Genomic DNA, 27,281 nt, shown 5'->3' on the forward strand with positions numbered 1-27,281 from the left:
ATCAAGTTCCAGACCTACAAATGCTGTAGAGACAATGCTGATATGAGGAAAAGACGACAAATTTGGTCTTATTATTGTTAATTTGCAGGTTATTTTCACATCACGTACACATTCTTAAAAAATCTTCATTTAGCTTATTTGATAGTGTAGATATGCACCGATTAGAAATAAGTATCCTCATGTCGTCAGCAATAGACACAATTATATGAGAGGAAAGTCATTATTAATACAAATTAGGAACACTAGGAGACCTAATATGGCTCCCTGTGGTACACCCATCTCAGTAGTTACTTCTTCAGAATAAAAGCCAGATATATTAACAGTTTGTTTTCTATCCTGTAAATAACTCTGTATAAGGAGCAGAGGTGGACCGGTTATTCCAATAGCTTCAGGTTTTGCTAAATGAATGAGGTGAATAATAGAGTCAAATGCTTTTTAAAGGTGTATGAATATGGATGCAGCAAATTTACCTTAATCAGTAGCTTTTTTGAGTAACTGGTAAGTGTAATAAGAGCTACATTTATTGAAGAGCCGGAGAAAAAGTCATACTGATGGCGAGAAAGAATACAGAACTTATTCATGTAAATTGTGATTCACTTGTCGATTACTTTTTTGTAATGCAATATGCCTGCTTGTGACAAGTTCTCTGAAACACTGTAAAGAATTATCACTACAAGGAAACCGCAGATAGATGGCACATCTTCACATGTATTTATGCCATTTAATTTCTTCACTTATTTTTGAGTTGCAACAATTCTGAACAGCAGTGCAAGTCCAACTCGGTGTAGCAGTGACTAGGGTGTTCAGCTGCTGACCCGAAGGTCGCAGCTTTGATCCCTGCTTGGGCGGTTGCATTTCAATGGAGACAAAACGGTAGAGGCCCGTGTGCTGTGCAACGTCAGTGCACGTTAAAAAGAACACCAGATCGTCAGAAGTTTTCCGAGCCCACCACTACGGCGTGCCTTACAAAATGCCAAACCCCAAAACGCAAAACCATTACGCAAAATCGTAATGTAACCCGAACCGTCTCATACTGGAAACATAGAGAATGCTAGAGCAGCTAGATGTTTATTTGCATTGCAATAATGCATAGTAGTTCATGCATTCAAAGAAATTTGTTACTGCTGTATTCTTCATGGCACTAATTATGTAGCAGCTTGTTTTCCTCATAGAACAAGCAGTAACCTGGACGAAGAGAGCATAGATGCCACCCACGATGCAGTGGTGTTCGCATCAATATTGCCCCCGCGGTGTGCCAGTGCTCAGAGCGAAAGTAATTATTGCTCTGACACACAAGACCACACCTTATTCTCTTCTCCCACTTTAGAAGATCACAGCAACTTTTTCTTTCGACTTATTTCCGCTCCACTTATTCCCACCCTTTCAACACAACCGTCCACCTCAACACCTGTCCCATCTACCCCTTCAGCGCCCATCCCACTATGTAACACGCGACGCACAACACAAACAAAGAAAACAAGCAGCCAGCTTGCTGGATAAAGTTGATCAGGCATTGAAAGACGAGAAAAAAAACAGAACAGAGCATTTTTTACTTTCGCTGGCCGAGCACATGGACAAAGTGCCTGAACACCTCAGGGGGCAATGCAAAATGCACCTACTGGAAGTGCTAATGCACTATGAATTTGGATAAGTGCCGACCGTATTGTCGACGATCCAAGGGCCAGCTGATCAAGCAAGCCAACACTAATACGAGTGTTGCCAGAAGCATTGTAAATAAAATTTTAGATTTTTTTTCCGATTGCGTAAAGTTTGTTTTGTCTTCATGAAAAGTTTGGGGCCTAAGCAGCACTTGGGCCCTAGTACTTCGTGAAAAGGAGGTGATACAAAATAGGTCACGAGAGGCAGAGTAAACGAATGACGCTGAAGCACACTTTTCCCTCATATGAAGCTCAATGTACATTTTTTTTAAATCAAGGCAGAACCATTATACAAGTGAATTGCTATAGGCCATGTAGCACCCATAACGTGTAGCTATTGCATAGGCAATACAGCTATTGTTTTTTTACATTTATTATATACCTTTTACAGAAACAAGTTTTTTATCTTTTATTTTTCAGAAAGTGGAGCAAGAACTAAAGGCCACGTGGCCTCACAGAAGCTTGGTGTTCAAAAAAATACTATTGCAAGCTTCCAAAAGAGCCGTATATTCTGCCTCTGATGACAAGCAAGACCTATTCTACTGGATATGCTGCCAATTGCCATGCATAGTTGTTACACCAAAAGTGCCCTCCTCTCGTATGGACGACACTAAGGTGAATATTGTGCAATTTTCTGAATGCTTGGGGTCCTACAGAATATTAGGCCGTTTCGTTATTGGGGAAATCTCGGAGCACTTGACATCTTGATGTGGCTAGCGCTGCAATTGCGCACCGGCAGCAGCTCATGCGTGCGCAAATGCTTCAAGAGTGTAGAGTTGAACCACGTCGTCTGCTGGAAGTAAAACTTTAGCATTAAGATATCTCTCTTCCGGGATGCCCCCTTTTTTGTTAGTAAATGCTTATTTTCCAGCTGGTGCTCAAGATACTTCTGTGTTTGTTTCAGTCAGGGTGTCTATCAACCGGGAAAACTGGGAATTGTCAGGGAAATGATACACGCCGGGAAAAGTCAGGGAATCGTCAGGGAATGTTGCCAAAAAGAGAACGCAGTCAGGGAAAATGACTCGCGACTTGTTCCCCGGCGCGGAGCGCGCACTCAGCTCACCGTAATTGGCGCAAACAGCCAACGGGGACAGATCCAATCCAAGCCAGTGGGGCAGTAGTGCCAAGGATGAAAAGTTTGGCTTTTTTTTTCTCCGTGGCCTGGCAACCCTGAGCAGTGCGCGCTGGGCATGCTGGGTATACACTTTTGTTGTTTTGGACCACCTCTTCTGACCGCCATGTTTTGAACGACGGAACCTTCCCGTGGCGGTGTGTTTTCATCGTTTTTTTTTCTGAAGAAAAGCCTTCTCACTGACGATGACGGCGGCGAGAAAGTGCTCCTTTAATTCGGACTGGACGAACCCGAACGTTTCGGAATATGCAAGCTGGAGTAAGCCCGTGCAGAATGATCCTCACAGTGCTCATTGCACACTGTGCTGCAAAACATTTTCTTTAAGCAACATGGGAGGAACTGCAGTTTCCAGTCACGCGTCCAGCAAGAAGCATCTTGCTGGTTTGAAGTGTCGGTCGAGCGCCTCGCAAACTGGTATGTTGTCCTTGCCAGCGACGAACGCTTCGGCCAAATGTAGCGAAGACTGGACAGTCACGCCCGAGGAGCCTGCCCCCACCACAAGTGCGAAGACATCGATGAGCGGCTTTCTTCTGAAGAGCGCTGTGACAAAGGCCGAAATGACGCGGTAGCGACTCACGGATCTTTTCGGTCAACAGCGGCGTCGGCCTCGCTCTTCCCTCTCATGTTTCCGGGATGTGAAGTCGCCGAAAAACTTCATCTAGGGAAGGACAAGGTAGGGTATACGATTTGCTACGGTATTGCGCCTTACTTTTGTAAGAATCTTCTATCAAGCCTTGCCGGTGTGCCGTTCCTAGTTGTTTCATTTGACGAGTCGCTGAACAAAATGACCCAGAAGCAACAGATGGATGTGCTCGTCCGATATTGGGATGACACTACTGATGGCACTCTGAAAACGCAGTACCTAACTTCATGCTTCTTGGGGCACACGTGTGCGGAGGACATGGCATCTGCATTCAGGAAGGCCACAGAAGAGCTCAAGCAAGCCAAGATACTACAAGTTTAAATGGATGGGCCGAATGTGAACATGAAGTTCCTGAGGTCATTGAAGGAGGAACTCAAGGAGTTGGATGAGAGTCATAATATCCTAGATATTGGAAGTTGCGGGCTGCACGTAATGAATAAGCATACAAGGCAGGTCATGCTGCAACTAGCTGGGATGTGATAGGCTTTCTTCGCAGCAGCTACAACTTGTTCAAATGTGTGCCTGCACGTCGTGCTGACTACGTCACCTTTACAGGAAGTGCACTATTTCCCCTCAAATTCTGTGCGGTCAGGTGGCTAGAAAATGAGAAGGTAATCACCAGGGCATTAGAACTTCTTCCTAACCTGGTGAAGTTTGTGGAGGGCTCTGTGAAGGCAAAGAAGCAGCCTACATGCTCTAGCTACATTGCTGTTGCAAACGCAGTGAAGGATCAGCTGTTGCCAGTAAAACTGGCCTTCATGCTGTCAATTTGTGAGGAACTGGAGCCTTTTTTGGCAAAATTTCAGACTGACAATCCAATGGTGCCCTTTCTTTCAACTGCACTGCACAATATACTGCGGTCACTGCTTGCAAGGATTGTCAAGAAGGAAGTGCTTGTTGCTGCAGACACACCCGCGAAGTTGCTCAAGATTGACTTAGAGAAGCTTGAGAACTGTATACCCGTACCAGCCTTCGACATTGGGTTCGCTGCGAAGAATGAGCTCCGCAAGGTGCCAAAAATGCCACAGCTTACTTTGCACCAATTCAAGAAAGACTGCGTTTCCTTTGTTAAAGCGTGCTGTCAGAAGGTGGTTGAGATGATGATGATGATGATGATATATGGTGTTTTTTGGCGCAAGGGCCATTTGATGGCCAAAGAGCGCCAGTTCATGGGACAAAGAATGTGGACAATGATTGTGATTAGCGGCTATAAAAGGGCCATAAAATTCCTCGCGGTAAGGCGGGTAAAATCATACAAGTAATAAAATCATGACCATGCGTGAAAGGTGTGGGTGGGGTGAATAGGTGACAAAAGCTGGTGATAATGAAAAACGATGGTGGACATGTATGACATTAGCACAAGTACCTCACTCGTTCATACCCTTGCGTCCAAGGGCCGTGAGGCAAGTGCTTTCCTGTGCAGCCACCGCAGCAAAAACCTCTCTGGAGAGGTTGTGCTACGGAATGCTCGGGTATATGATATGAAAATTATAAATTTCTTTTAAAAATGCTAACAATGATTTATTACAAAAACCGGTTCCCTACCAACGAACATTGCAGGGTGTAGAGGTATATGTTGACGGTAGGGTAATGGAAAGTGTTGTCTTCTTAGAGTGTCTAACTGTTTACATTGAATTAAAACGTGAAGAACTGTTAACGCCTCACCACATTTATCACACAACGGTGGATCAACACCGGACAAAAGATGTGTGCGTGTCGTGTATGTGTATCCTATCCTGAGTCTTGTTAGTGTTACCTCTGTTAGACGTGATGTTGATACTGGTGGCTAATGGCCAAGGTGTGGCTTGATAACGTGTAGTTTGTTTTGTGTGTGTGCGTATCCCACTTGCTCTGCCAGTAGTCCCTGAGGTTTCGTTTGAGAGACGGCTTAAGATCAAGGGCCGGGATTAATATGGGTGTAGGGGCAGTGCTTTCGTGGACGGATGCAGTGAGCTGATCCGCCCTCACGTTGCCTTAGATCTCACGGTGCCCTGGCACCCAGCACACTACAACATGTTGTTTGAGTGTGCAGAGTGTGCACAAAATGGAGTAAAGTGAGACAAAGACCGGGTTTTTTTTGTTTTTTAAGACTGTGCAGAACCATTACCACACTGAGGGAGTCTGTATAAATTACTGCTTTTTGTATTTGTAGTTGTTTGATGTGTTTAGCTGCCACAAGTATCGCGTAAGCTTCCGCTGTGAAGATACTTGTGCCTGGATGTAGAGGGCCAGCATCCGAAAAGAATGGGCCGACAGCAGCGTAGGACACAAAGGAGTTAGTCTTGGAGGCATCTGTGAAGAACTCAGGACGTGTGTATTTGTGTTGAAGTTCCAGAAAGTATGTTCAGATATGGGCAATGGGTGCATGTTTTGGAACTTCTAGAAAAGACACATTGCAGTCTATAGTCTGCCACTGCCACGGTGGCGGGTATGCTACACGAGCCATTAAACTGTGTTCAAGTGACACTTCAGTTTCTTCAGCTAGACACTTCAGGCGAACTGAGAAGGGCTGCCTCATCGAAGGCCTGTTTTGAAACAGAATGGAGCTCGACAGATCATTAATAGTAGAGTACGAGGGGTGCTTCTTGTCTGCTTTCACCTTAAGAAAATATACAAAGGACATGTAAGTTCTCTGTAGATAAAGCGACCATTCATTTGACTCAACGTAAAAGCTTTCAACAGGGCTGGTGCGAAAAGCACCCGTAGAAAGGCGAATGCCCAAATGGTGCACAGGGTCCAGCATCTTCAAAGCACTTTGAGTTGCAGACTGTTAAACAACGGCCCCTTAATCTAAGCGGGTGCGAATGAGGCTTCGATACAGATTCATGAGGCATTGCCTATCACTACCCCAAGTAGTACGTGACAACACTTTTAAAACATTCATGGGCTTTAAACATTTTGTTTTTAAATACTTGATGTGCGGTACGAAGGTCAACTTGTTGTCCAAGATTAAGCCTAAGAATTTGTGCTCGGCTTTGACGGACAGACGTTGCCCGTTCAGTCGAATGTCAGGTTCCGAGTGCATGCCTCTCTTTCGAGAGAACAAGACACACGTGCTTTTTTGTGGGTTAAGTCGAAATCCGTTTTCATCTGCCCATTCGGAGACCTAAATTAAATCCAGCTGAACCTGCCTCTCACACATGGCGAAGTTGCATGACTTGAAGCCAAGCTGAACGTCGTCGACATGAGTACAATAGAACATATTGCGGGGAATGGACAAGTGCAAAGAATTCATTTTGATAATAAAAAGTGTGCAACTAAGCACACCACCTTGTGGCACGCCTGTTTCCTGGACAAATGTATGGGAGAGCTCACTGCCCAGACGGACACGGAATGTCCGGTTTGACAGGTACCTTTCGATTATGTGAAACATTCTTCCGCGCACACCAAGGTGGGACAGGTCTCTTAGAATTCCGCAACGCCATGTTGTATCATAAGCTTTTTCGATATCGAGGAACACAGAAAGAAAATATTGTTTATGGACGAAGGCGTCTCTGATCTGTGCCTCGATACGAACAAGGTGGCCTGTGGTGGATCGACTTTCTCGAAACCCGCACTAAAATGAACGAGCAAATTGTTTGTTTCAAGGATATGTACAAGTCGGCAGTTTATCATTTTTTCGAAGACTTTGCACAAGCAGCTTGTAAGTGCAATAGGCCTATAACTTGAAGCTAAAGAAAGGTCCTTGCCCTCTTTCAAAATGGGAATAATAATAGCCTCTTTCCAGGAGGTAGGGATAGTGCCAGAAAACCAGATAGCATTGTACAAACAAAGTAAGGTTTTTCGTGTTTCGGCTGGTAGTTTTTTTAACATTTCATACACCACACTGTCAGAACCTGGGGCAGAAGTACTGCAGGAGTTTAGAGACATTCGGAGCTCAGCTAGACTGAAAGCTTGGTTATATGCCTCGTATCTAGTGGATTTGTGTTCGAGTTTATGCATTTGTATTCTTGTTCTGTATTTTTTGAAAGTGTCAGTATAGTGGGACGAGCCGGATATCCGTTCAAAATGTGCCCCGAGGAAGTTTTCCTGATCTTCCAAGGTATCACCTTGAGTGTTTACGAATGGAAGTGTGTGTACTTGTTTCCCTGCTATTCTACCGACCATGTTCCAGACTTTAGCCTCCTGTGTGTATGAATTGATCCCTGACAAAAACTTCTGCCAGCTTTTTCTTCTGGCCGGCCGACGCGTTCTCCTAGCTTGAGACTTTATTTTCTTGAAGGTGTCAAGACTTTCGGCTGTCGGTGAGTTCCGAAGCAGCCTCCAAGCTCTGTTTTGCTGTTTGCGCGCGTTTCGGCATTCAGAGTTCCACCATGGCACACGCCGTTTTCCAGGGTGTCCATTTGTTTGTGGGATGCATTTTGTTGCAGCATCAATCAAAAACGCTGTGAAGAAGTTGGCAGCAACATGAATGTTCAAAGTACATATGTTATTCCAACCTAGACGAGCGATGGTATAAAACTGTTCCCAGTCGGCTCTGTTTATGAGCCACTTGGGAACACGTGGTGGACACTCAGTTACTGTATTTGTGCTCAAAACTACGGGGAAGTGGTCACTTCCGTACAGATTACTGACGACTTTCCACTGGAGTAGAGACACAAGAGATGGAGATACTATGCTTAGGTCTATGGAGGAGGTGTTATTGGCGAGATTATAATAGGTTGGTTCTTTTCGATTTAGGAGACACGCGCTCCTAGAGAAGGAACTCTTCGATCAGTCGACTTCGCGCGTCATACCGAGAGTCACCCCATAGCCTGCTATGCGCAATAAAGTCTCCAAGGAGAACATAAGGTTCCGGAAGTTCATCAATTAAAGAGTGTAAATCACGTTTTTGCAGCTGATAGCTAGGAGGAATGTAAATAGTGCAGATTGTGATCAGTTTATCAAAAAGAATCACTCGAACAGCCACTGCCTCAAGGGATGTTTGGAGTTGTAAGTGTGTGCATGCAATTCTTTGATTCACTAAGATGGCAACACCTCCGGATGATGTCACGCCATCATCACGGTCCTTTCGAAAAATAACGTATTTACGAAGAAAATTTGTGTGTTTTGAATTAAGGTGTGTTTCTTGTACACACAGCACTTTTGGTGTGTGTTCGTGTAAGAGTTCTTGGATGTCGTCAAGGTTTCTGAGAAGGCCCCTGACGTTCCATTGTATAATTTGAGTGTTCATGGTGAATGTAAAATAATGCTGTGTGTACGAAGAGCGAGTGGCTGTTTAGACGGGGAGTTTGAGTTCACTTAACAGGGCCATCACCAGGCCCTGTTATTTGCTTTTTTGTTTTCTTGGCGCGCTCCAAGGAGCCACGCCGCTCTTTCGGCACCAAGGGTGCCGACGTATCCATTGCCTCCTCGGAGGCACTGGATGCCCGCACGTGCGGGCTGTTAGTTCGGATTTTAGGCCTCGCCTGGTGAGGGGAGGCCTTGAGACCCGAAGACTCTGGAGTCTCCGGCCTCTGTTTGGGAGCAGGCGGTGTAGCCTGGGCTACAGCCACCTTGGGGGCAGGTGCCACAACCGCCGGCTCGGTATGCGCGGGCCGAAGGAGTGGCGAGGGCTGGTGCGGCGGTGCCCCCTGACGCGCCGCATCAGCGTATGTAGGTCCATAGAATGCAGCGACTCTTCGCCGTGCTTCCTTAAATGTAATGTTCTCCTTCACCTTCAACGTAATTTTTTTCTTTTTCTTTTTTCAAGTATGTGCAGGAGCGTGAATATGCGGCATTGTTTCCTTCGCAGTTTACACAGTGCGGCAGTTGTTTGCAGTTCTCAGACACGTGGCCTAGAACTCCACATTGTGCACAAGTCTGGCAACCACGACAGGATTTAGAGCCATGGCCATACCTCTGGCATTGGAAGCAACGACGAGGGTTTGGTATGTACGGCCTGATAGATGTCTTCGTGTACCCTGTTTGAATAGTTTCCGGTAGTTTACTGGATGCAAACGTGAGTATTAAGTGTTTTGTCGGCGTTTCCTTATTATCTCTTCTGATGATGATTCTCTGTACATTAGTGACATTCTGGCTCTTCCAGCCCTCCAAAAGTTGAGTCTCAGTCAAGTCAAGTAAGTCCATGTCAGATACCACTCCGCGAGTTATGTTCATTGATCTATGTGGTGTTATGGGTATTGGTATGCCACCGAAATCTGAAAGACGGTCTAGCTTTTCAAATTTTTCTTTGTCACGGATTTCGAGGAGAAGGTCTCCGCTAGCCATTTTGGTTACCTTGTATCCTGTGCCAAGAGTTTCGGTAAGACATCTAGAAACTAGGAAAGGAGAGACGGTCCTGGCTTGCTTTTCAGTTTTTTCAAAGTGGATAACATGAAAGTGAGGATATGTTTCTTTTGGCTGGTTGAAAAAATTTATATCATCGGTGCGTACCCGCTTTAAGCCGGTACGATTAGACAGTAGGGGGAATGCTCTATGCATGCCTGTCTTATATTTATTCAGCAGCGTTGGCAGCCACCCACCACGGAGCCCAACGAAGGGACGCTACAAGTTTGCGGATGCTTAAACCTGCAGACGCCAGCCGTACAACGCCACTATAACCCAATGCGCCTAGACCAAGGTAGGCTATTTGCACAGGGTTAACCCTAGCCGCAAGGAAGTTTGGAAGTAAACGAAAGAGAGTAGAAGACAGGACAGATAAATAGTAAGAGATAAAGACGAAGATGTAGAGAGAGAGCGATAGGAAAAGGCGACTGCCGATTTCCCCTGGGTGGATCAGCCCAGGGGTGCCGTCTACGTGAAGCCGGGGCCAAAGAGGTGTGTTGCCTCTGCCGGGGGGCCTTAACGGTCCAATCACCCAGCGTCGGCTCAACCCCCAGGATCCACTTTTACCCGGACACGGCAAAGCCACGCACGGCTAGGCGTGGGAGGGATAGAAACTTCCCCGTTAGCTCGGGTCCGTGGTGTCGCTACACACCAAACGCCTGCTTTCACAGGCGCCCCTGCGGGGGAGAGTGGTGGTGGTGGAGAGGTCACCATTGAAGTACAAGCTAACAAGGGGTGCCAGCTGTTTGGACCCCACATTTGCATTGTCTCTGGAGGCTGGCCCAAAACGATTGACCCTGGCACTTGAAGTGCTGTCAGAGCAGCAGTGGATGACTGGTCTGCAAGCAGAGCGGGCCCATTGTTCTTACATAGAGGTCTGTTCATCGAGCCTCAACGAAGAAAATTTGAAAATTTTTGACAGGAAAGAGCAGAGGCTGGACGTTCTGTGGCCAGATCTCTGCTCACATGATCACAAAGAGCTGTTGTCTTTTATCAAGATCATCCTCTGTCTCACTGCAACGCTGCCGTAGAAAGAGGCTTCTCGGTCAACAAAGAATGCCTCGTCGAAATCTTGAAAGAAGACCCGCTGATAGCACAACGACTGGTGCATGATGCCGTGTTCGCGGCAGGCGGCGTGGAAAAAGTTCTAATTACTGACAAGATGCTGGAGATGGTTCAGAATTCCTACAGCGTCTTCAGAGAGGAACCGCAGAAAAAGAAGGCAGAAAGACGAGTGGAGTCAGGTGTTCAAAAGAACAAGAAAAGAGCGGCTGCTCTTGTCAAATAACTGTAAGAAAAGAAGCGAAGGCTGCTTGGTGACTCGCTGACGGAAGCTAGTCTCCTGCAAGAAAAAATAGATGCTCTTAAGAAGTAACAGATGAGTGCTTCAAGTACTCTTGTGCAGTGGCTGACACAAACAGCAGAAGCCGATGTGTGTTTGCATAGACTTTGTGCAATAATACTCTAGTCAGCGACTACAATTTGCGGTGAATTATTTATGTTTACGCTCTAAATAAAACAATGTTTTGTCGTCTGAACTAATGATCTTACATGTATTGCCGCCTATGCAGAGGTCAGGGAATTTTACTTGAAATTGTCAGAGAAAACCTGGAAAAGTCAGGGAATCTTAAAATATTAATTTGCTAGACACCCTGTCGGTAATTTTGTCGTGTAGGAAACAAATATTATTGGCGGGTAACTTGAATTCTCACCATATATTGTGGGGTTTTAGAATCGATATGAGTGGGAAGCGTTTGTGGTATCTGGTTGCACAGTATAACCTAACATGCATTAATACATGAACACCCACTTTTGCTAGTAGTCGGTCTCGCTCAACGATTGACCTTACTTTGTACAGTCCTAACCTCACTATCTCTACATGGTCTACCCTGAGCTTGGGTACAAGTAGTGACCACTTGCTTATATATTTTGAGACTATATGACCGGTGACCTCTGTAACCAGCTACTCAATAACTCACATAAATTTTAGTAAATTTGAAAAATCACTACGGGCCGCCTGGTCAAACCGAATAGTTGAAAGTAAAGAGCAAACTACCATGAATTTAAGTGACGTGATAAAAGAATCGTTAAATAAATCAACATTTAATGTAAACCTAAAGGGATCTAACAAAGGTCCTTCTGATTCTTCGTGGAATTCAGTTTGTGCACGCGATTACAGGCTAAGAAGAGCTGTGTGGCGTAAACTAATTTACAACCAATGCCCTAGAAATTAGACAAATTATGAATGTGCGGCCACTATTTTTAAGAAAATGGTTGCCGCTGCGAAAGACAGCTATGATGATGATATATGGTGTTTTTTGGCGGAAGGGCCATTGGATGGCCAAAGAGCGCCAGTTCATGGGACAAGAGATGTGGACAATGATTGTGATTAGCGGCTGTATCAGGGCCATAAAATTCCTCGCGGTAAGGCGGGTAAAACATACAAGTAATAAAATCATGACCATGCCGTGAAAGGTGTGTGTGGTGCGAATAGATGAACAAAGTTGGTGATAATAAAAGACGATGGTGGATATGAATGGCATTAGCACCAAGTGCCTCACTCGTTCATACCCTTGCGTGCAAGGATCGTGAGGCAAGTGCTCTCTTGTGTAGCCACCGCAGCGAAAACCTCTCAGGAGAGGTCATGCTACGGAATGCCCGGGTATATGATATGAAAACTATAAATTTCTTTTAAAAACGCTAGCAATGATTTATAACTAACAAGCGGTTTCCTACCAACGAACATTGCAGGGTGTAAAGGTATATGTTGTCGGTAGGGTAATGGAAAGTGTTGTTTTCTTATAGTGTCCAAGTGTTTGCACTGAATTAAAATGTGAAGAACTGTTAGTGCTTCACCGCGTCTGTCACACAATGGTGGGTCGCCACTGGACAAAAGATATGAGTGTGTCGTGTATGTGTGTCCTATCCTGAGTATCGTTAGTATTACCTCTGTATGACGCGATTTTGATACTGGCAGCCAATGACCAAGGTGTGGCTCAATAATGTGTAGTTTGTTTTGTGTGTGTGTATCCCACTTGCTCTGCCAGTAGTCGCTGAGGTTTCGTTTGAGAGAGGGCTTAAGATCAAGGGCCGGGAATAATATGGGTGTAGGGGCAGTGCTTTTGTGGACGGATGCAGCGAGCTCATCCGCCCTCACGTTGCCTTCGATCTCACGGTGCCCTGGCACCCAGCCCACTACAACATGTTGTTTGAGTGTGTAGAGTGTGCAAAAAATGGAGTAAAGTGAGACAAGGACCGGGTTTTTTTGTTTTTTAAGACTGTGCAGTGCCAACCACACTGAGGGAGTCTGTGTAAATTACTGCTTTTTGTATTTGTAATTGTTTGATGTGTTTAGCTGCCACAAGTATCGCGAAAGCTTCTGCTGTGAAGATACTTGTGCCTGGATGTAGAGGGCCAGCATCCGAAAAGAATGGGCCGACAGCAGCGTAGGACACAGAGGAGTTGGACTTGGAGGCATCTGTAAAGAACTCAGGACGTGTGTACTTGTGTTGAAGTTCCAGGAAGTATGTTCGAATATGGGAAATAGGTGCATGTTTTGTAACTTCTGGAAAGGACACATCACAGTCTATAGTCTGCCATTGCCACGGTGGCGGATATGCTACAGGAGCCATTAAACTGTGTTAAAGTGAGACTCCAGTTTCCTCAGCTAGTCTTTTCAGGCGAAATGAGAAGGGCTGCCTCATCGAAGGCCTGTTTTGAAACAGAATTGAGCTTGACAAATCATTAAGAGTAGAGTATGAGGGGTGCTTCTTATCCGCTTTCACCTTAAGGAAGTAAACAAAGGACATGTAAGTTCTCTGCACATGAAGCGACCACTCATTTGACTCAACACAAAGGCTTTCTATGGGGCTGGTGCGAAAAGCACCCGTAGAAAGGCGGATGCCGAAATGGTGCACGGGGTCCAGCATCTTCAAAGCACTTCGAGTTGCAGACTGATAAACAACGGCCCCATATTCTAAGCGGGTGCGAACGAGGCTTCGATACAGATTCATGTGGCATTGCCTGTCACTACCCCATGTAGTACGTGACAACACTTTTATAACATTCATGGCTTTTAAACATATTGTTTTTATATACATAACATTCATGGCTTTTAAACATTTTGTTTTTTATATACTTTATATGCGGTACCAAGGTCAACTTGTTGTTCAAGATTAAGCCTAAGAATTAAATGCTCGGCTTCGACAGACAGACGTTGCCCGTTCAGTCAAATGTCAGGTTCCGAGTGTATGCCTCTCTTTCGAGAGAACAAGACACACGTGCTTTTTTGTGGGTTAAGTCGAAATCCGTTTTCATCTGCCCATTTGGAGACCTTGTTTAAACCCAGCTGAACCTGCCGCTCACACATTGCCAAGTTACATGACTTGAAGCCAAGCTGGATGTCGTCGACATATGTACAATGGAACATATTGCGGGGGATGGACAAATGCAAGGAATTCATTTTGATGAGAAAAAGTGTGCAGCTAAGTACACCACCTTGTGGCACGCCGTTTCCTGGACAAATGTTTGGGAAAGAACCGTGCCCACTCGGACACGCAATGTCCGGTTTAACAGGTAACTTTCGATTATGTGAAACATTCTTTCGCGCACGCCAAGGTGGGACAGGTCTCTTAGAATTCTAAAACGCCTTGTTGTATCATAAGCCTTTTCGATATCGAGGAACACAGAGAGAAATTATTGTTCATGGAAGAAGGCGTCTCTGATCTGTGCCTTGATACGAACAAGGTGGTCTGTGGTGGATCTACTTTCTCGAAACCCGCACTGAAATGGGTCGAGCAAATTGTTTGTTTCAAGGATATGTACAAGTCGGCAGTTTATCATTTTTTCGAATACTTTGCACAATCAGCTTGTAAGTGCAATAGGTCTATAGCTTGAAGCTAAAGAAGGGTCCTTGCCCTCTTTCAAATGGGAAAAATAATAGCCTCTTTCCAGGAGGTAGGGATAGTGCCAGAAAACCAGATAGCATTGTATAAACAAAGTAAGGTTTTTCGTGTTTCGGCTGGTAGGTTTTTTAACATTTCATACACCACACGGTCAGAGCCTGGGGCAGAAGTACTGCAGGAGTTTAGAGATGTTCGGAGCTCAGCTAGACTGAAAGCTTGGTTATACGCCTCGTATCTAGTGGATTTGTGTTCGAGTTTCTGCTTTTCTATTCTTGTTCTGTATTTTTAGAAAGTGTCGGTATAGTGGGACGGGCTGGATATCTGTTCAAAGTGTGCACCGAGGAAGTTTGCCTGATCTTCCATGGTATCACTCTTAGTGTTTACGAGTGGAAATGTGTGTACTTGTTTTCTTGCTATCCTACCGACCATGTTCCAGACTTTAGCCTCCTGTGTGTATGAATTGATCCCTGACAAAAACTTCTGCCAGCTTTCTCTTCTGGCCTGCCGACGCGTTCTCCTGCCTTGAGACTTTATTTTCTTAAAGCTCTCAAGGTTTTCCGCTGTCGGCGAGTTTCGCAGCAACCTCCATGCCCTGTTCTGTTCCTTTCGCGCATTACGACACTCTGTGTTCCACCATGGGACGTGTCGTTTGCCGGGAATTCCAGATGTTAACGGTATGCACTTGGCTGCTGCGTCAGTTAGAAAATCTGTGAAGTACTGCACAGATTTATCTATGTTTAACCTACATATGTCTGTCCAACTCAAGCATGTAGTGTCATGGAACTGTTCCCAGTCTGCTTTGTTTATCAGCCTTTTGGGAACGTGCAGAGGACATTCATATGTTTGTGAACTCAACACTACAAGAAAATGGTCACTTCCATATAAAATATTTATGATTTTCTATTTAAGTAGGGGTAGAAGTGAAGGTGATACGATGCTGAGGTCGATAGACGAGTAAGTTTTGTTGGCAACGTTATAGTATGTTGGCTCTTTCCTATTCAACAAACAGGCACCGGAATGATGATGATATATGGTGTTTTTGGCACAAGGGCCATTTGTTGGCCAAAGAGCGCCATTTCATCTTACTAAAAATATGGACAATGATTGTGATAAGCGGCTGTATAAGGGCCATAAAATTCCTCGCGATAAGGCGGGTAAGAACATAGGAGTAATAAAATGATGACCATGCCGTGAAAGATGTGTATGGTGTGAATGATGACAAAAGTTGGTGATAATAAGACGATGGTGGATATGTATGGCATTAGCACAAGTGCCTCACTCGTTCATACCATTGCGTCCAAGGGCCGTGAGGCATGTGCTTTCCTGTGTAGCCACCGCAGCAAAAACCTCTCAAGAGAGGTCGTGCTACAGTATGCCCGGGTATATGATATGAAAATTATGAATTTCCTTTAAAAACGCTAATAGTGATTTGTGACTAAAAAGCGGTTCCCTAACCGACGAACATTGCAGGGTGTAAAGGTATATGTTGTCGGTAGGATAGTGGGAAGTGGTGTCTTCTTAGACTGTCGAAATGTTTACATTGAATTAAAACGTGAAGAACTGTTAATGTCTCACCACATTTATCACATAATGGTGGATCACCACCGGATAAAAGATGTGTGTGTCTCGTGTATGTGTGTCCTATCCTGATTCTTGTTAGTGTTACCTCTGTTAGACGTGATTTTGATACTGGTGGCCAATGGCCAAGGTGTGGCTTGATAACGTGTAGTTTGTTTTGTGTGTGTGTATCCCACTTGCTCTGCCAGTAGTCCCTGAGGTTTCGTTTGAGAGACGGCTTAAGATCAAGGGCCGGGATTGATATAGATGTAATGGTGGTGCTCTCATGGACGGATGCAGCGAGCTGATCCGCCCTCACGTTGCCTTGGATCTCACGGTGCCCTGGCACCCAGCACACTACAACATGTTGTTTGTGTGTGTAGAGTGTGCACAAAATGGAGTAAAGTGAGACAAGGACTGGGTTTTTTTGTTTTTTAAGACTGTGCAGAGCCGTTACCACACTGAGGGAGTCTGTATAAATTACTGCTTTTTGTATTTGTAATTGTTTGATGTGTTTAGCTGCCACCAGTATCGCGATAGCTTCCGCTGTGAAGATACTTGTGCGTGGATGTAGAGGGCCAGCATCCGAAAAGGATGGGCCAACAGCAGCGTAGGACACAGAGGAGTTAGTCTTGGAGGCATCTGTGAAGAACTCAGGACGTGTGTATTTGTGTTGAAGTTCCAGAAAGTGTGTTCGGATATGGGCAATAGGTGCATGTTTTGTAACCTCTAGGAAAGACACATCGCTGTCTATTGTCTGCCACTGCCACGGTGGCGGGTATGCTACAGGAGCCATTAAACTGTGTTCGAGTGACACTCCAGTGTCCTCAGCTAGACCCTTCAGGCGAACTGAGAAGGGCTGCCTCATTGAAGGCCTATTTTGAAAAAGAATGGAGCTCGCCAAGTCATTAATAGTAGAGTATGAGGGGTGCCTCTTGTCTGCTTTCACCTTAAGGAAATATACAAAGGACATGTAGGTTCTTTGCAGATGAAGCGACCACTCATTTGACTCAACGTAAAGGCTTTCTACGGGGCTGGTGCGAAAAGCACCCGTAGAAAGGCGGATGCCCAAATGGTGCACGGAGTCCAGCATTTTCAAGGCACTTTGAGTGGCAGACTGATAGACAACGGCCCAATAATCTAAGCGGGTACGAATAAGGCTTCTATAGAGGTTCATGAGGCATTGCCTATCACTACCCCACGTAGTACGTGACAACACTTTTATAACATTCATGGCTTTTAAACATTTTGTTTTTAAATACTTTATGTGTGGTACCAAGGTCAACTTGTTGTCCAAGATTAAGCCTAGGAATTTATGCTCCGCATTCACAGACAGACGTTGGCCGTTCAGTTCAATGTCGGGTTCTGAGTGCATGCCTCTCTTTCGAGAGAACAAGACACACGTGCTTTTTCCTGGTTTCAGCCGGAATCCGTTTTCCTCTGCCCATTTGGAGACCTTATTTAAACCTAACTGAACCTGTCACTCACACATTGCTAGGTTGCATGACTTAAAGCCAAGCTGGACGTCATCGACATATGTGGAATAGAACATGTTGCGGGGGATGGACAGGTGCAAGGAATTCATTTTTATAATAAAAAGTGTACAACTAAGTACACCACCTTGCGGTACTCCTGTTTCTTGCACAAATATTTGGGAGAGAGTACTGCCCACACGGACGCGGAATTTCCGATTGGAGAAGTAACTCTCGATTATGGAAAGCATTCTACCGCGCACACCAAGGTGAGACAAGTCTCTTAATATCCCAAAACGCCATGTTGTGTCGTAAGCCTTCTCGATATCGAGAAACACTGAGAGGAAGTATTGTTTGTGGACAAAAGCGTCTCGGATCTGTGCCTCTATACACACCAGATGGTCGGTGGTGGATCTACCCTCCCGAAACCCACACTGAAATGGGTCGAGCAGATTGTGCGTTTCAAGGAAGTGTAAAAGTCGGCGGTTTATCATTTTTTCAAAAAGTTTACAAACGCAGCTGGTTAGTGCATTGGGCCTATAACTTGAAACTGAGGAAGGGTCCTTGCCCTGTTTCAAAATAGGGATAACAATAGCCTCTTTCCAAGAAGCAGGGATGGTACCTGAAAGCCAGATAGCATTGTATAGAGAGAGTAAAGTTTTTCGCGTTTCGAGCGGCAAGTTTTTCAACATTTCATATGTGACACGGTCGTAGCCTGGAGCGGAATTATTGCAAGAGGTTAGTGATGTTTGTAGCTCAGCTAAGTTGAAAGGTTGGTTGCATTCCTCGTAATTTCTGCACTTGGATTCTAGTTTCTGCTTTTCTATCTTTGCTTTGTGTCTTTGGAAAGCTTCTGTGTAGTGTGACGAGCTAGACAACTGCTCGTAGTGTGCACCGAGGAAGTTCACTTGATCTTCCAGGCTATCACCTTGTGTGTTTACGAGTGGGAGTGAGTTTACTTGTCTTCCTGCTACCCTACGAACCATGTTCCAGACTTTAGCCTCTTGTGTATATGAATTTATCCCTGATAAAAACTTGTGCCAGCTTTCTTTTCTGGCCTGCTGACGCGTTCTCCTGCCTCGAGATTTTATTTTCCTAAACCTCTCAAGGTTTTCCGCTGTCGGCGAGTTCCGCAGCAACCTCCATGCCCTGTTCTGTTCCTTTCGCGCATTCTGGCACTCAGTGTTCCACCACGGAACGTGTCGTTTGCCGGGCAGTCCAGATGTTTGTGGAATGCACTTGGTTGCAGCGTCAGTAAGAAAAGCCGTGAAGTACTGCACAGCTTCATCTATGCCTAACCCGCATATGTCAGTCCAATTTAGGTGAGTATGCTTTTGAAATCGTTCCCAGTTGGCTTTGTTTACCAGCCATTTGGGAACATGTGGAGGACATTCATTTGTTATTGGTGTACTCAAAACTAAAGGGAAATGGTCACTTCCGTATGGATTATTTATGACTTTCCACTGAAGTAATGGTACAAGTGAAGGAGATGCGATACTGAGGTCTATGGAAGAGTAAGTTTTGTTGGCAAGGTTATAGTATGTTGCCTCTTTCCTATTCAACAGACAAGCACCCGATGAAATGAGGAATTTTTCAATGAGACGACCTCGGGCATCACAGCGAGAGTCACCCCACAGACAATTATGTGCGTTCAGGTCCCTAAGGACCAGATAAGGTTCAGGTAGTTCGTCGATTAAAGACTGGAATTGAAGTTTTTCGAGACGGTGGTGCGGAGGTATGTACAAAGAGCAAACAGTGACAAGTTTGTTTAGAAACTCTGCTCGGACAGCCACCGCCTCGAGGGAAGTTTGAAGGGGTAATTGTGTGCATGCTATACCTTGACTTACTATAACCGCTACACCACCGGATGGTAACATGGCATCATCTCTATCCTTTCGGAAGATTATATAGTTACGTAAAAAGTTTGTGTTAGTTCGTTTTAGGTGTGTCTCCTGTACACACAGCACTCTTGGATTGTGTTCATGGAGGAGTTCTTGTAAGTCATCGAGGTTTCGATCAGGCACCGGAAGAGAAGAGAAATTGTTCAATGAGACGACCTCGTGCATCAAATCGAGAATCGCCCCACAGTCCACTATGTGCATTAAGGTCCCCAAGAAGCAAGTAAGGTTCAGGCAGTTCGTCTATTAAAGACTGAAATTCACGTCTTTCAAGACGGTGATGGGGAGGTACATGCAAAGAGCAGATGGTGACTAGTTTGTTTAAAAGTACCGCTCGAACAGCCACCGCCTCAAGAGATGTCTGGAGTGGTAAATGTGTACACGCTACTCCTTGGTTAATAATAATGGCTACGCCACCGGAGGACGCCACAGCATCATCTCGGTCCTTTCGGAATTTGACGTAAGCACGTAAAAACTTTGTATTTGAGGATTTTAGGTGTGTTTCCTGTACACACAGTACTTGAAGTGAGTGTTTGTATAAAAGCTCTTGTACATCGTCGAGGTTCTTAAGCAGTCCTCTGACGTTCCAATGTATAATTTGTGTTTCCATATCGGAAGTAAAGTAGTGCTGTGTGTACCTTAAGGGAGTGACTTGTTTAAGCTGAAAGGTCGAGCTCAAGTAACAGGGCCATTATCAGGCCCTGTTATGAGCTTTTTAGTTCTCTTGGCGCGCTCCAGAGAGCCGCGCCGTTCTTTTGGCACCAGGGGTGCCGCCGTATCATTTGCCTCTTCGGAGGCACTGGATGCTCGCTCATGCGAGCTGGTTTTTCGAAGCTTGGGCCTCGCCTGGTGAGGAGAGGCCTTGAGACCCGAGGACCCTGGAGTCTCTGGTCTCTGTTCAGTAGTAGGCTTAGTAGAATCAACTACTGCCGCCTTGGGGGCAGGCGCCACAGCCAATGGCTCGCTCTGTGCAGGCCGAAGGAGTGGCGAGGGCTGGTGCGACACTGCCCCCTGGCGCGCCGAATCAGCATATGTGGGGCCATAAAATGGCGAGACTCTTTTTCTGGCTTCTTTAAATGTAATGTTTTCTTTTATCTTTAAGGTGATGATCTCTTTTTCTTTTTTCCAGAAAGAACAGGAACGTGAGTACGCTGCATGATTACCGCCACAGTTCACACAGTGTGCAGGTGCTTCGCAGTTGTCGGACGCGTGGCCCCCGCAGGGGTGCCTGCGCAAGTAGGCGTTTGGTGTGTAGCGACACCATGGACCCGAGCTAACGGGGGAGTTTCTGCTCCCTCCCACGCCTACCCGTGCGTGGTTTTGCCGTGTCCGGGGAAAAGGGGATCCTGGGGGTTGAGCCGACGCTGGGTGATTGGACCCTTAAGGCCCTCCTGCAGAGGCAACACACCCCTTTGGCCCCAGCTTCACGTAGACGGCACCCCTGGGCTGACCCACCCAGGGGAAATCGGCAGTCGCCTTTTCCCATCACTCTCTTCCTACATCTTCGTCTTTATCTCTCACTTTTTATCTGTCCGGTCATCTTCTCTTTTCCGTTTACTTCCGAATTTCCTGGCGGCGAGGGTTAACCCTGTGTAGTTACCCAACCTTGGGTAGTTATATTCGGTTATAGCGGCGATGCATGGCTGGCGTCTCCAAGTGTTCCCTAGTCAACCTTGTAGCGTCCCCTTGTTGGGCTCGGTGGTGGGTGGCCACCATCGCTGCCGAACTTTATACTATTTTTATGGCAAAACTTTTTCCCCTCCTTCCTGATCGCTCCCTAAAAAGGTGGCGCACCGATGATACTTTCCTGCCTAACACACCAAAGCCGACTTTCCCAAAGTACCATGTAATCCACAGTCAAAACGAAAACAAAATAGTCCGAGCCATTTCACCTTTCCTCGTTTCCAAAACTCTCACGGAAGCAATAGGCCCAGGTTATAAAGTGACAAAGATGGGAAGTGGCGATCTTCTTTTGGTGGTTCGTGACAAAGCTCAGTATGAAAAGCTGTCTAAGCTTGTAGCCTTTGGGGAAACCCCTGTTTCGGTGGGCCCACACAGGTCCATGAACACTCTCCATGGCATAATTTCTGATGATGATCTTACTGAGCTTTCTGAAAGTGAGCTGCTCGAAGGTTGGCAGGACCAGAACGTGGTCAAAGTCCAACGAATAACAATAAGGCGCAACAACAAACTGACCCCTACAAGACACGTAATAATTACCTTCGGAACAAGTGACCTACCAGAATCAATCGAAACCGGCTATTGAAAGCTTCGTGTAAGACCATACATTCCACACCCTCGTCGATTTTTCAAGTGCCAACGTTTCGGTCATGGATCGCAGAGTTGCAGAGGGCGTGCCACTTGCGCAAAGTGCGCATCCATTCAACACATATCGGACAACTGCACCTCAGAAACAAATCATTGTTCGGACTGTGAAGGAGATCCCGCTGCCTCTCACGATCATGCCCCGCATGGAAAAAAGAGAAACAAATAGTAGAACTTAAGGTTAAATTCACTCTCACATTCCAAGAAGCACGCCAACGTTTCGCAATACACAACCCATCTTATTCCTCCTTTGCAGATGTGACGCGCCGGGGCGCCACGCCACATGCCTCAGCACCCGCGAATGTCACACAGTGTGTGGCCGCGGTCGTGCCGCCAGCGCCCCCGGCTGGAGCAGCCTGCACTGCTCCGCTACCTGACAAACAGGGCCGGCAGACCACGGTGCCTGCCGAGCCTGGGACCACTGCAGGCGCAGTTAGGTCCAAAAGTTCAGTGAATGTGCCTGCCCGGCAGGCACCATCCACCACCTCACAAGAGGTGATGGATACAAGTCCCACTCATCCGGCGCCTCAGACGCCTAAGGATAGGCGCAACTCCTTAGAGCGCGCCAAAAAAGAAAAACCTCGAATCACAGGGCCCTCAAAAGTCCCTGTAAACTAACGCAACACCTCTGTACACACAACACCACACTACATTAAAATGACACAAATTCTAACATGACACAAGTGGAACGTCAGAGGACTGTTGAGAAACCTCGACGATATCCATGAACTTTTACACAAACATACACGTAAGTTGCTGTGCGTACAAGAGACACACCATAAACCTAAACACACCAACTTTTTACGTCATTACGTTATCTTTCGGAAAGACCGGAATGATGCCATTGTGCCATCCGGTGGTGTTGCCATTATAGTCAATCAAGGGATTGCATGCACACACCTACCACTACAAACATCCCTTGAGGCGGTGGCTGTTCGAGCAGTTCTTCTGAATAAACTCGTCACCATCTGCTCTCTCTACATACCTCCACAACAACATCTTGAAAAGCATGAATTCGAGTCCCTCATGGAGGAACTTCCGAAACCTTATATCCTCCTTGGAGATTTCAATGCACATAGCAATCTATGGGGTGACTCTCGCTGCGATGCTCGAGGTCGCCTGATTGAACAGCTCCTTTTTTCTTCCGGTGCGTGCCTGCTGAATCGGAAAGAGCCAACATATTACAACATCGCTAACAATACGTACTCAGCAATAGACCTCAGCATAATATCCCCATCACTCCTGCCTCTACTTAAACGGGAAGTCATTGTTGATCCATATGGTAGTGACCATTTTCTTATCGTTATCAGCACATCAATAACAAATACATGTCCTGCACAAGTTCCCAAATGGCTCACCGACAAAGCTGATTGGAAAAAGTTTCAAAAAATGACTTTATTATCTTGGACTGACATCGCGGCATTGAGCATAGAGGATTCTGTATGCTACTTTACAGCTTTCCTGGTTGATGCAGCAACAAAATGTATTCCCCAAACATGTGGACCGTCAAGCAAACGACGAGTCCCACGGTGGAATAATGAGTGCCGTGACGCTCGAAAGAGCAAAATAAGGCATGGAGGTTGCTTAGAGACTCGCCCACAGCCGAGAATCTTGTAAACTTTAAGAACGTCAAGTCGCAAGCAAGGAGGACGTGCCGACAGGTGAGAAGAGAAAGTTGACACAAATTTGTATCGGGCATTAACTCATACACAGATGAGTCGAGAGTCTGGAGAATGGTTGGTAAGGTGGCAGGACGAGGAGCACATTCGCTTCCTCTAGTGAACACACAAGGGGAGAGTTTGGAAGACCAGGCAAACACTCTCGGAGTGCACTTTGAACAGGTCTCCAGCTCAACACACTATAGTGAAGCGTTCCGACGATACAAAACCGCAATAGAAAAACAGAGATTAGAGCGCAAGCCCACAACACATGAGGCATACAACGAACCTTTCTGTTTGGCTGAACTGCAGGCCTCACTTGCCTGCTGCAATAAATCTGCCCCAGGCCTGGACCGTGTGGCATATGACTTGTTAAAACACCTGCCCACTGAAACCCAGAAAGCTCTCCTCTCTCTGTATAATGCGATATGGTCTTCTGGCGAGCTACCCTCAGCCTGGAAGGAAGCTATCATTATCCCAATCCTAAAACAAGGCAAGGACCCGGCCTCAGTTTCCAGCTAAAGGCCAATAGCATTAACCAGCTGTATTTGCAAAGTCTTTGAAAAAATGATTAACAGGCGCCTGATGCACTTCCTTGAAATTAGTGGCCTACTTGACCCATACCAGTGTGGGTTTCGAGAGGCTCGGTCCACCACTGACCACATTGTCCGTATCGAAGCGAAAATTCGCGACGCTTTTGTTCATAAGCAATTTTTTCTTTCTGTGTTCCTCGATATGGAAAAGGCATATGACACTGCATGGCGCTTCGGCATAATGCGAGACCTGTCACATTTAGGTGTGCGGGGTAGAATGCTGACAGTTATCGAAAGCTACCTGTCCAACCGTACATTCCGTGTCCAAGTTGGCACTGTCTTATCTCGAGTATTTGTCCAAGAAACAGGAGTGCCACAAGGAGGTGTATTGAGCTGCACACTTTTCATAGTTAAAATGAATTCCTTGCACCTGTCTCTCCCACGAAATATTTTTTACTGCATATATGTCGATGATGTGCAGATTGGTTACAAATCGTGCAACATCTCAATGTGCGAACGTCAAGTTCAACTAGGGTTGAACAAGGTATCTCAATGGGCAAACGAGAATGGTTCTATACTCAACGCGCAAAAGAGCACTTGTGTCTTGTTCCGCCGAAAGAGGGGCCTCCATCCTGATCAAGACATTGACCTGCATGGTCAACCTCTGTCAGTGAAGACCGAGCACAAGTTTCTTGGTCTCAGATTAGACACTAAGCTAACCTTCATCCCACACATCAAGTATTTAAGGGACAGGTGCTTAAAAACAATAAACATCTTGAAAGTGTTGTCACACACTACATGGGGTAGTGACAGGAAATGTTTAATTAACTTACATAAAAGCCTCGTACGCACACGCCTAGATTACAGTGCTATAATCTATCACTCGGCAACACCATCAGCCTTGAAAATTCTCGACCCTGTCCACCATCTAGGCATTCGCCTCTCTACGGGTGCTTTCCGCACCAGCCCTGTGGAGAGCCTGTACGTGGATTCGAATGAATCTTCGCTCCACCTACAAAGATGCTCCTTGTCCTTTTTTTACTTTTTGAAGGTGAAGGCACACAAGAAACGTCCTTCCCAATTCACATATAATGATTTGCCTTGTTCTGGCTTGTTCGAAAACCGTCCTTCGTTTAGGCAGCCCTACGCGCTGCGTGTAAGGAGCCTGGCCGAAGAAACAGGTGTGCCTCTTCTTGAACTCAGTTTTATGGCTCCTGCAACATATCTGCCACCGTGGCAGTGGCAGCTTATAGATTCTGATGTTTCTTTTGTTGATGTCACAAAGCACGCACCACTTGCACACATACATACATACTTTTTAGAACTATAACATAAATACACATGCCCTGAGTTCTTTACTGATGCGTCAAAGTGAACACTTCTGTGTCATAAGCAGCGGTAGGCCAATCCTTTTCCGAGGCCGGCGTTCTTCATCCTAATGCAAGAATTTTCCCAGGAGAAGCTTACGCAATACTGGCGGTCGTAAAACACATTAAACAGATAAAATTACAAAAGGCGGTAATATACACAAATTCCCTAAGCGTGGTCAAAGCCCTGAAAACTCCTAAAAAACACAAGAAGCCCGTGCTGGTGTCACTCTACTCACTTCTGTGCACACTCTACACATCAAAACAGCATGTCGTTGTCTGCTGTGTTCCAGGGCACCGTGAAATACAAGGGAACATTTTGGCCGACAATCTGGCTGCTTGCGCCAATGTCACTACTGCCAATGCATCAACACCAGTCCCTGCACTTGACTTAAAACCTTTTATAAAACGAAAGCTCAGGGGGTATTGACAGAACATGTGGGATAAACACACAGATAATAAACTCCATGCTGTTAAGCCGCAACTAGGTTATTGGTCACCACTATCAAAATCACGACACACAGAAGTAATATTAACAAGGCTTAGAACAGGACACACACAATCTACACAATCATTTCTTCTGTCTACCGGTGATCCACCACATTGTGAGAGATGTGGAGAGCCCCTTACGGTTCTCCACATTCTCGTCCAGTGCAATGAGCTAGATGCTCTAAGAAAAAAGCACTTTTTACTGCCCTACCGACAGCAGCTCCCTCTACACCCTGGGATGCTCATCGGTAGGGATCCGCTTTTTAAACTGCAAACACGTTTTACGTTTTTAAAAGATGTGCAAAGCTTTCACCCGATATTTCGAGGTAATCCGTAGCACGACCTCTATAGAGTGGTCGTGGCTGCGGTGACTACATCTTCATCATGGTTTTATTATCATGACATTTTGCCATCAGCTATCACCACACATATGTCACGCCACTGTCATGATTTTATTACTTTCATGTTTTAACCCGCGTTAGAGCGAGGAATTTTAAGGCCGCTTTACAGCCACACACCATATCATTGTTCATATCTGTAGTCAATTGAAATGGCGCTCTTTGGCCATCATTCGGCCCTTGCGTCACTAAAAAACTACTCATCATCATCGGACGCATGGCCCACGACTCCACATAGAGCACAAGTTTTCCTGCCACGACAGCTTTGCGAGCCGTGGCAATATCTCTGACATTGGAAGCAACGGCAGGGGTTGGGAATATATGGCCTCACAGATGTCTTTGTATACCCAGTCTGAATGATTTCCGGCAAATCGCTCGAAGCAAAGGTCAGTACTAAGTGTTTGGTTTGTATTCCTTTTTGATCTCTTCTTATCTTAATACGCTGTACGTTTGTCACGTTCTGGCTCTTCCATCCTTCCAGAAGTTCAGCTTCGGTCAGGTCAAGCAAATCTGCGTCTGATACGACCCCGCGAGGTGAGTTCATGGACCTGTGTGGCGTAATACTGATGGGTGTGTCTCCAAACGTTGTGAGGGTGTTCAGTTTATCGAATTGGTCTTTGGCACGTATTTCAAGGAGTGGATCTCCGCTGGCCATTTTGGTAACCTTGTAGCCGGCACTGAGAGTTTCGGTTAAGCACCTAGCCACTACGAAGGGGGATAGAGTTCTGGCTTGCTTGTTAGTTTTTTCGCAGTGTACAACGTGGAAATGAGGAAAGATTTGTCTTGGCCGGATGAAAAAATTGATATCTTCGGTGCGTACCCGCTTTGAGGAGGCACGATCACTAAGTAAAGGGAATGCTTTCTGCATGCTAACTGTATGTTGTTCAGCAGCGTTGGCGGCCACCCACCATGGAGCCCAACGAGGGGACGCTGCAAGTTTGCGGATGCTGAAAGCTTGCAGACGTCAGCCGCACAACTGT

General features: G+C 45.9%; 1 pseudogene; it reads left to right on the top strand.

Annotated features, from left to right (window-relative positions):
* Positions 1 to 3,119: 3,119 nt before the first annotated feature.
* The window catches only part of LOC142803180 (uncharacterized), a 40,913-nt pseudogene continuing 16,751 nt past the window's right edge, over positions 3,120 to 27,281 (top strand).

This window comes from Rhipicephalus microplus, chromosome 3 (genome assembly GCF_043290135.1).
Source record: "Rhipicephalus microplus isolate Deutch F79 chromosome 3, USDA_Rmic, whole genome shotgun sequence".
NCBI lineage: Eukaryota > Metazoa > Arthropoda > Arachnida > Ixodida > Ixodidae > Rhipicephalus > Rhipicephalus microplus.